General features: G+C 45.3%; 2 non-coding genes across 2 annotated transcripts; one reads left to right on the forward strand and one right to left on the reverse strand.

Annotated features, from left to right (window-relative positions):
- Nucleotides 1–5,086: 5,086 nt before the first annotated feature.
- On the reverse strand, nt 5,087–5,159 carry trnav-cac (transfer RNA valine (anticodon CAC)). Its single transcript has one exon. It is a non-coding gene; the product is annotated as a tRNA-Val (tRNA).
- An 890-nt stretch (nt 5,160–6,049) lies between these two features.
- trnan-guu (transfer RNA asparagine (anticodon GUU)) lies at nt 6,050–6,124 on the forward strand. Its single transcript has one exon. It is a non-coding gene; the product is annotated as a tRNA-Asn (tRNA).
- Nucleotides 6,125–9,719: the final 3,595 nt, after the last annotated feature.

Raw genomic sequence — 9,719 nt, forward strand, 5'->3', positions numbered from 1 at the left:
CTGTTGTGGGGTAACCGCGTCGTGCTACGAAAAAAGGGCAGGGAGACGTTCATCTCGGATCTCCACAGCACACACCCGGGTATAGTAATGATGAAAGCGATAGCGAGATAGCACATGTGCTAGCCCAGTATCGACTCTGACTTAGAGTCCTGTGTAAGGCAATGCAGTGTATGTGCTCAGTTGAGCAACGCGTCCAGAGAGGCACCACTAAGTTTGTGGTCCTGGCCCTCCAGACCAGGGTCGAGGATCCATGTCAACTATGCAGGCCCATTTCTTGGTAAAATGTTCCTGGTGGTGGTGGATGCTTTTTCAAAATTGATTGAATGAGAAATAATGTCGGGAAGCACCGCCACCGCCACCATTGAAAGCCTGAGGGCCATGTTTGCCACCCACGGCCTGCCTGAAATACTGGTCAGTGACAACGGGCCTTGTTTCACCATTGCCAAATTTAAAGAATTCATGACCCGCAATGGGATCAAACATCTCACCTCGACCCCGTTTAAACCAGCCTCCAATGGGCAGGCAGAGCGGGCAGTACAAACAATCAAACAGAGCCTCAAACGAGTCACAGAAGGCTCACTCCTAACCCGCCTGTCCCGAGTACTGCTCAGCTATAGCACGATACCCCACTCGCTCACAGGGGTGCCCCCGGCTGAGCTACTCATGAAAAGGACACTTAAAAGTAGACTCTCGCTGGTCCACCACAAACTGCATGATCAGGTAGAGAGCAGGCGTCAGCAACAAAATGGAAATGATGCTCGCGCCACTGTGTCAAGGGAAATTGATCTGAATAACCCTGTATATGTGCTAAACTATGTACATGGTCCCAAGTGGATCGCGGGCACGGTGATCGCGAAAGAAGGGAGTCGGGTGTTTGTCTTCAAACTAGACAATGGACAAATTTGCAGAAAGCACCAGGACCAAACGAGGCTGCAGTTCAAAGACTGCCCTGAACAACCCACAGCAGACACCACCTTTTTCGAATCCGCAACACACACCCAAAGGATCAACGACACCACCACAGATCGGAAATCGAACACATCACACCCAAGAGACCAGCAAGGCCAGACTCACCCAGCAGCCCTGCAGGGCCAACAACACGCCTGCTCAGCGAGGGCACAGCCAAAACACCAGAACAGACATTTGTACCGAGGCGGTCCACCAGGGAAAGAAATGCTCCCGACCGCCTCACCTTGTAAATAGTTTTCACTTTGACTTTAGCGGGGGAGTGATGTTGTGTCTCTGTAAAGCATGCACTCCTATGTTCCACCACCAGGGAGCGCATCCCCTGAAGTTCCAAGGGATCCCAAGAGACTGTTGGATGCTCTCGTTCCAAGTTATTACTCTGGAAAGTTTCAGACCGGGCACTTGTTCAGTGTTGCTGGAAGGCCCAGTGACCGGGATATCCTTACCCGGGTTTTTCCTGAGCATCTGCTCGGTGTACGGGGAGCTTTGGTCCGGGTAAGAGATAGCTTGCATCATGTGACAATCTACCACGGACTGATCTTGTTCCATTTTATCGTCCACAAGATTTCATTTCAAAAATGTTTCCGCCAACAGGCGCTCAATCCCTCTCTCTGCAAAACGATCCTTTCACAAACATTTCTCTGATTGGAACTGCACCAAACAACAATGTTCCTTTCAAAGTCATTAAACTCCCCAATTTACACATCCACAATTTTAAGGACAAGGACTGAAAGCGCATTGCGATCAGAAAATTGCCGGACCCCCTGTGGTTAATGACAGAGCTTTTGATGGTTGATCTCCGTACACACCTTGGAATTCAGGAGAAACTGTTTCGTGGTTTGAAGTTCGAGATTAACCCACGGGGCGGAGCCAACAGGCGCCTGGCAGCAATCAGCGACAGGAAGATGCAACTGAAGCAGGCCCGGCTATCACCGGCATTACCATCGCCGAATCCCCCGCCATCAACAGCCTGGGATCACCATTGACCAGTAACTGAAGGGGATTGACAGGAGCGATGTTGAGAAGCCCGGCTAACTCAGTCGGTAGGACAGGAGGTTCTTAATCTCAGGCTCCTGGGTTCGAGCCTCACGTCGGGTGAATTATTTTCCTTGAACTTTTATGTTGCTTTCACGGGATTTAATCTTCTTTTGCACAATGAAAGAAATGCTAACTGTTTTGGTCTCCTTATTTAAGGAGCGATATACTTACATTGTAGGCAGTTCAGACAAGGTTCACGAGGATGCATGAAGAATGTTCCCGATGACAAGTTGGCAAAAATAATTAAAGTCTGTGAGATACTCAACCATTATTTCAATAATTAATCCACCCACAAGATTTGAGATACAACAAGGATCCATAGCTTTGCCAAGACCAGCCAGCTCACTTGGTCAAATATAAAACTCTTAATCTCAGGGTTGGGGGTTTGAGCCCCACGTTGGGTAAATAGCTTCTGTTGCAAGCCAGTAATGACATGGACTCTCTTACTAATCCACCCCAACTTACAGTAACACAGTCCCGGCTAAAGAATGAGGAATTGTGGGTGACTGCATGTTGATCAGCAGAAAACTTCCTCCTCTCCGATTCCACTAAGGCTCAGCCTCCCACGATCACCTCTCGACAGGACAGGCTGCTGTCCAGATCGATTATACAGAGGCTTGGAATACAAGAGCAGGGAGGTTATTCTTGAACTGTTAGGCCACAGCTAGAGTACTGCATGCAGTTCTGGTCACCACATTGCAGCAAGGACGTGATTGCACTGGAGAGTGTACAGAGTAGGTTTATGAGGATGTAGCCGGGACTGGTGAATTTTAGCTCTGAGCAGAGATTGGATAGGCTGCGTTTGTTTTTCTTGGAACAGAAGATGCTGAGGGGAGAGGATTGAGGTGTATAAAATTATGAAGGGCCTGGATAGAGTGTACAGGAAGGATCTGTTTCCCTTAGAAGAGGGGTCAACAACCAGGGGGCACAGATTTAAAGTAATTGGTCGAAGGCTTAGAGGGGATTTGAGGGGAAATCACTGGAACTCACTGCCTGAAAGGGTGATCGATTCAGAAACACTCTGCACATTTAAAAAAGTACTTGGATGTGCACCTGAAGTGCCGTAACCTACAGGGCTACGGACCAAGAGCTGGAAAGTGTGACTTTGCTGGGGAGCTGTTTGTCGGCTGGCACGGACACGATAGGCCGAATGGTCTCCTTCCGTGCTGTAAATTTCTCTGATTCCATGATGAGCAATTTACATTTTAAACCAGTCTCCTAAAACACAGAGTGAGTAAAGTCAGATAGGGGATAAAAATCCCTCAAGGGACACACAGGGTAAGATAAAGGAAAAAGGGAAGCTTAGGACAGATAGCGAGAAATCGACACTGCAGAAACTCGAGAGTAGTATAAAAAGAGCATGGGTGCAGGATCAGAACAGCCACGATATTATTGGATGGTGGAGCAGGCTCGAGGGGCCGAATGGCCGACTCCTGCTCCTTACGTACTTATGTTAATTGTTGAATCATTGCCCATTGCACGCACTTTACTTGAGGTGTCTGATTCAGAATGTTCATTGTAACATGTAATGAACATGTAACAGTGTAATATCTCCAAGTTGGCAGATGACACTAAACTGGGTGGCGGTGTGAGCTGTGAGGGGGACGCTAAGAGGCTGCAGGGTGACTTGGACAGGTTAGGCGAGTGGGCAAATGAGTGGCAGATGCAGTATAATGTAGATAAATGTGAGGTTATCCACTTTGGGGTCAAAAACACTGGGGCAGAATATTATCTGAATGGCGGCAGATTAGGAAAAGGGGCGGTGCAACGAGACCTGGTTGTCATGGTTCATCAGTCATTGAAAGTTGGCATGCAGGTACAGCAGGCGATGAAGAAGGCAAATGGTAAGTTGGCATTCATAGCGAGCGGATTTGAGTATAGGAGCAGGGAGGTCTGACTGCAGTTGTGCAGGGCCTTGGTGAGGCCCCACCTGGAATATTGTGTTCAGTTTTGGTCTCCTAATCTGAGGAAGGACGTTCTTGCTATTGAGGGAGTGCAACGAAGGTTCTCCACACTGATTCCCGGGATGGTAGGACTGACATATGAGGAGAGACTGGATCAACTAGGCCTGTATTCACTGGAGTTTAGAAGGATGAAAGGGGATCTCATAGAAACATTTAAAATTTGGATGGGACGGGACAGGTTCGATGCAGGAAGAATGTTCCCGAAGTTGTGGAAGTCCACAACCAGGGAACACAGTCTAAGGATAAGGGGCAAGCCGGACTGACATATGAGTAGAGACTGGATCAACTGGGTCTTGAGACATTGAAATTTAGAAGGATGAGCGGCGATCTCATAAAACATTTAAAATTCTGATGGGACTGGTGAGTGCCAACTTTAGCTCAGCCGTTACTTCGTAAACCAACTTTGTGAAAAGTTTGAATTTGTCTTAATGTAGTCGCTGCCTGGTGTTTTTGTTGTCATTTTCAATCTCCTTCTTTCAAACTGAAACAAATGGTAACCCTATTTGTAAATTAGGAATGCGAGATTTTTAGAGAGCATATTTAAATGCTTCACAAAAACATTCTGATCACGACAGCTACAGGGTTCGATTCCCAGTTAGAGAAGTAACTTTGCGACCACCGTTTTTAATTAAAGTTAAGTAATTTAATTAAATTACACAGATGACCCAAAGCACTTCAGAGTGGTGTCAAAACAAATGAGTTGGTAATTAGAAAAATAGGAATGTCAGAATTTGTATTTGAGTTTCTGGGATTGAGGATGAATAACCCTCTGTGCACTGGAACTGGGAAGGATGAATAATGAATGATTTGTTTCCGGGTTTGAAATGCGGCTTGTATTTGCTGGTATTAACCGATAGCATTATTTAGCAGAATGAAATAAATGCTAACATGATCACTGAGGGACAGTCGAAACTTGAACAACTTAATTTTAATAATTTGTGAAACTTGAATCATTGAGGAAGTTTTATTCCTTTTCTGATTTTACACACTCTGTATTTTAGGAGACTGGTTTTAAATGTTCATTGCTCACCATGGAATCAGAGAAGTTAACAGCACGGAAGGAGGCCATTGTCACATGAACAATGAACATTTAAAACCAATTTTTGTTTCAGAAATAATGTTTCCACCCGGGCTTGAACCGGGAACCTTTCGTGTGTGAGGCGAATGTGATGACCGCTACACTACAGAAACTAGCACCTAATGCTATGCCCAGTGAGAAATGTACAGCAGCAATCTGCAATACTCAATCCCTCTCTCTGCAAAAAGTTCCTTTCACAACATCTCTCTGACCGGAACTGCACCAAAATAAAATATTCCTTTCAAGTGTGCAAATTATTTTCGTTTAACTTTTATTTTGCTTTCATGGTATAACATCGTTAAGGAATCGATAATCTGCTTTTGCACAATGAAAGAAATGCTAACTGAGGGAAAGTCAGTCGGTCAATAATTGGTTCTGTGCTCTGCATGTTGGTAATGTAGCCATGGTGATCCAAAGATCGGTGGGAAAGCAAGTTGTGAGGAGGACACAAACAATCTGCAAAGCGATATCGATCGGCTCAGTGGCTGGGCAGTAATTTGTCAGGTGGAGTATAATGTGGGAAATATGAGGTTATCCACTGTGGTAGGGATAATAGTCAGGTCATCCTGACTATTCAGTGCTGTGTGTGGTCACCTGCAGGTTGATGTTGAACTTTTGTGTCCTTTTATGTGAAATAAATGAGGGCAGCAGGCGTATCTCTGCCTGACACCGGGAAAATAGTGAGAGAGCCCTTGGAGCAAGGGTCTGGTTATTGCCAAACAGCAAAGGAACGATTAATTCTGGAAAACAAATGTCTGAAAGAACAGTGACCCCGACCTGATTGGAACACAAAATCTTCGGATTTACCGTCAGACACACTACCGTTGCGCCACGAGGCCTACACAGTGCGGTGGAGATGTTCGTCGAAATGAAGGTTCTGCAATACAAGGGGCTTGGAAATCAGGAGAACCAGTTTCGAGGTTTGAATTTCGAGATACATCCATGGTGCGGAGCCAACAGATCCCTGGCAGCGATCAGTGACAGGACGATGCAACTTATGCAGTCCTGACTAGCTCAGTCGGTAGAGTATGAGACTGTTAATCTCAGGGTTGTGAGTTCAAACCCTACGTTGGATGAATTATTTTCCTTAAACTTTTTTGGTGCTTTCACAGGAAAACATCATTAATAAACCCGTAATCTTCTTTTGCACAATGAAAGAAATGCGAACTGAGGGAGAGTTGATCATTTAATCATTTATTCCGTGTTCTGTATAAGCAGGAGCAGGAGTCGGCCATTTGGCCCTTCGAGCCTGCCTTCTCATGCACTGAAACAAATTTTAACCGTGTTTTTAAATGAGCAGTGCGAGATATTTAGAGGGCACATTGCAATGCTTCGCAAAACCATTCCATTCGCTACAGCCACCCAGGATCGATTCCCGGTGTGAGAAGTAACTTTGATATCACTGTTTGTAATTGAAATGCGTCATTTTATTCAGTTCGATGGATTTACCAAAGCACTTCAGAGTGGTGTACAAACAAATGAGTTTGTCATTAAAAACATTGAATGTCATGATTGGGATTTGAACCCACGCCTCCAGAGGAGACAGTGACCTGAACCAACGCCTTAGACCGCTCGGCCATCCTGACTGTTGGATGTTCAAGTTGCAAGTTATTACACTGGAAAGTTTCAGAACGGGCACTTGTTCAGTGTTGCTGGAAGGCCCAGTTACCGGGATATCCACTCCCCCGGGGTTTTCCTGAGCCTGTGCTCGATGTACGGGGAGCTTTGGCACGGGTCCGAGGTAGGTTGCATGTGTAGGCTGCTTGCTGGCTTCAGGTGGTCTCTTATCAGTGTGATCAATTCTTCAAACGGCTTGCTTGCTGGTTTCTCGTGTGCCAGCAGGTCCTTCATTAAAGCGTATGTTTTCGAGCCGCAGCTGGTCAAGAGATGGGCTCTTCTCTTGTCTGCCTTATTGTCGCCGAACCAGTCTTTGGTTACAAAGCTTTGCTGGAGCCTTTCTATAAAGTCCTCCCAATTATCTCCAGCATTGTATTTTTCATCTGAGCCGTTGGTCGCCATTCTGTGGATTCTGTAATCCCGTAACTCGTCGCCACTGAAAAGTCCTGACCCTGTAATACAGACTCACACGAGGCACATACTGAAGTCAAGTTCACTCTGGACCTGCACCTTTATTACACAGCTCTCGAATGCCACACTTGCCTGAGACCTATCCTTATATACCTGTCTGGGAAAGGTATCCAGTGTCTCCTGCAAATGCACCCCTGGTGGTAAGGTAAGTTTGTGGTTACAGGTCATCTCTGGTTGCAGTCATGTATGGCATGGTAAGGTACAGTTATGTACAGTAGTGTGAGATACATGACAGTATTGGTATTTATGGTGATTACAGGAATTATTAATCGTCTCACAGACCTCAATTATTTTTATGCGATGAATTGATCGAGGATTGAAAGCAGGTTAGTCCGGCGGGTCTTAACCGCTCGACCACCAGGGAACAGTTCCGATACATATATATATTTATATATGACCCTGAATATCAACGGCTACCTACCTAGACCTCGTTGTGCAACGGTAGTGTGTCTAACTTTGAGTGAGAGAAATTGTTCCACAGTGACACCCATCTCATCTTTTGTTCCCTTTTAAACACTAGAAACTGAGACAGGGGAATAAATAGAGAAACCAAAGCACATGGTTATAGACAAGAGGAAGTGAGAAGGGGAAAAATACTGTCCCCACCCAGAACAAATGCAGAAACCCCTCTGCTGCGATCGGGGGGACCACCCACAGCCTGGATACACTAACGTCCCAACAGCTCATTGACTGTCGGAGTGGGACTGTGCGGTGCTTCAGAGGACAGCTCGAAAAAGCAAAGTCACTGATTCCGTCTCATGTGCTCCTCCAATCAAGAAGAGCAACACACTAAAAATGCTCCAATAATGGTTAGACCTTATCTTCACATTTGCTGCACAGTTGGCTCGTTGGTCTAAGGTTATGATAATTTTTTCGGACTTGATACATGAAATTTGCGAGAGGTCCCGGATTCAAATCCTGGACGATTTCCTGAATTCTCGGCTAGCTGTGTAGGTTAGAGCTGTGGTTTTATCCTGTGATAGATTCTATCATAGTGTTTCCGAAGTGTAGTAGTTATCACATTCGCCTCACACACGAAAGGTCCCCGGTCCGAAACCGGGTGGAAAGATCTTGAAAACTTGAAAATGGGCCGAATAGCTGACTCCTGTTCCTAACTCTTACGTTCTTTTGATATCTTGACCTTTCACAGGAGAACAAACTCTTCTCTGAACATGCATGATAAAGCTCCAGAAAATATTTCCGTCCGAGGTGCTTTCGCGTGTGAGGCGAACCTGTTCACCGTTACACTTCGGAAACATCTCCACTTTCAGCACCAGATTACCAAAATTAAACCCAATGAGATCGGGATAAAAGTTCCTCACATGCTCAGGGCAAAATATCTGATTGATGGTCCACAAAAGAATGAACAAACTTCAGCACGAGGTCAGAGGGAAATGTTAAGCGAGCACGTGGACTGCTGAATTGCACTTTTGAGGAGTTGGTGATGACAAAACAAATGGGTTCCGCTTAAAGATCAGAAAAGTCACAAGTGGGATTCGAACCCTCACCTTCAGAGAAAACTGCAACTTGAACACAGCACCTTAGACCGCTCGGCCATCCAGACTATGCAGTGCTTTGTGTGGCCACCTGCAGGTTGATTTTGAACTTTTGTGTCATGTCACATGAAATAAATAAGGGCAGCAGGCGTATCTCTGACTGACACCGGGGAAACAGTGAGACAGACATCACAGCAAGGTTCTGGTTATTGTCAAACAGCAAATGAAATATTAATTCTGGAAGAAAAATATCCAAAAAAAACACTGACCCTAACGTGATTTGAAAACGCAACCTTCTAATTTGGAATCAGACACACTACCGTTGCACCATGAGACCGACACAGTAAGCTGGAGATGTTCGTCTATATGAAGGTTCTGCAATACAAGGGGCTTTAACATCCCCGCCCATTCCCACCAGGTATCACAAACAGCGCTCACCGGACAGTCACCGAATGGTTTGCTCGAAAACCTTTCTCTTGCTTTCACGGGAAACCATCATTAATTAACCCCTCACCTTCTTTTGCACAATCAAACAAATGCTAACTCAGGGACATTCCATACTTCAATCATTTGGCCTGTGCTTTACATCTTAACTCGAAAGCCATATCCCATTTTACTCTTCAGGGATCTGTGGCAACTTTTATCAAATTTAGCAGCACCGGTTTTTCCTATCATGCACACAAAATAAAATCAGTCGTGAAGATAAAATCCCACCGTGCGTATTTTCAGATTCAATGCTGTCGGATTTCAAATAAAGTGAGAGAATTTTACACTGAAAAGATTTGCAAGTGTTACTTGTATTTGTGTCTTTAATTAAACTTTGTGGCGTCTGACTCCCGTTCATGCCACTGTTGAATAAGAAAGGAGGGTTTGACGATGACCAGCTCATCCTTTTTGTTCAGTGGTTTCTCACCCTTTGATGGGCTGCAGTACAGCGGATATCACGTTGGCCTCACACGCAAAAGGTCCCCGGTGGATCCGTTTTCTCTCAGTCCAAGTTATCTATTTATTGAAGTGAAATAAAGTGCAATTAAGGAATAAGGGAGCCCTTTTACCATGAGAATAAATAGCAAATGCTGGAAATCTCAG

The sequence above is a fragment of the Pristiophorus japonicus genome, unplaced genomic scaffold (assembly GCF_044704955.1).
Source record: "Pristiophorus japonicus isolate sPriJap1 unplaced genomic scaffold, sPriJap1.hap1 HAP1_SCAFFOLD_85, whole genome shotgun sequence".
Taxonomy (NCBI): Eukaryota; Metazoa; Chordata; class Chondrichthyes; family Pristiophoridae; genus Pristiophorus; species Pristiophorus japonicus.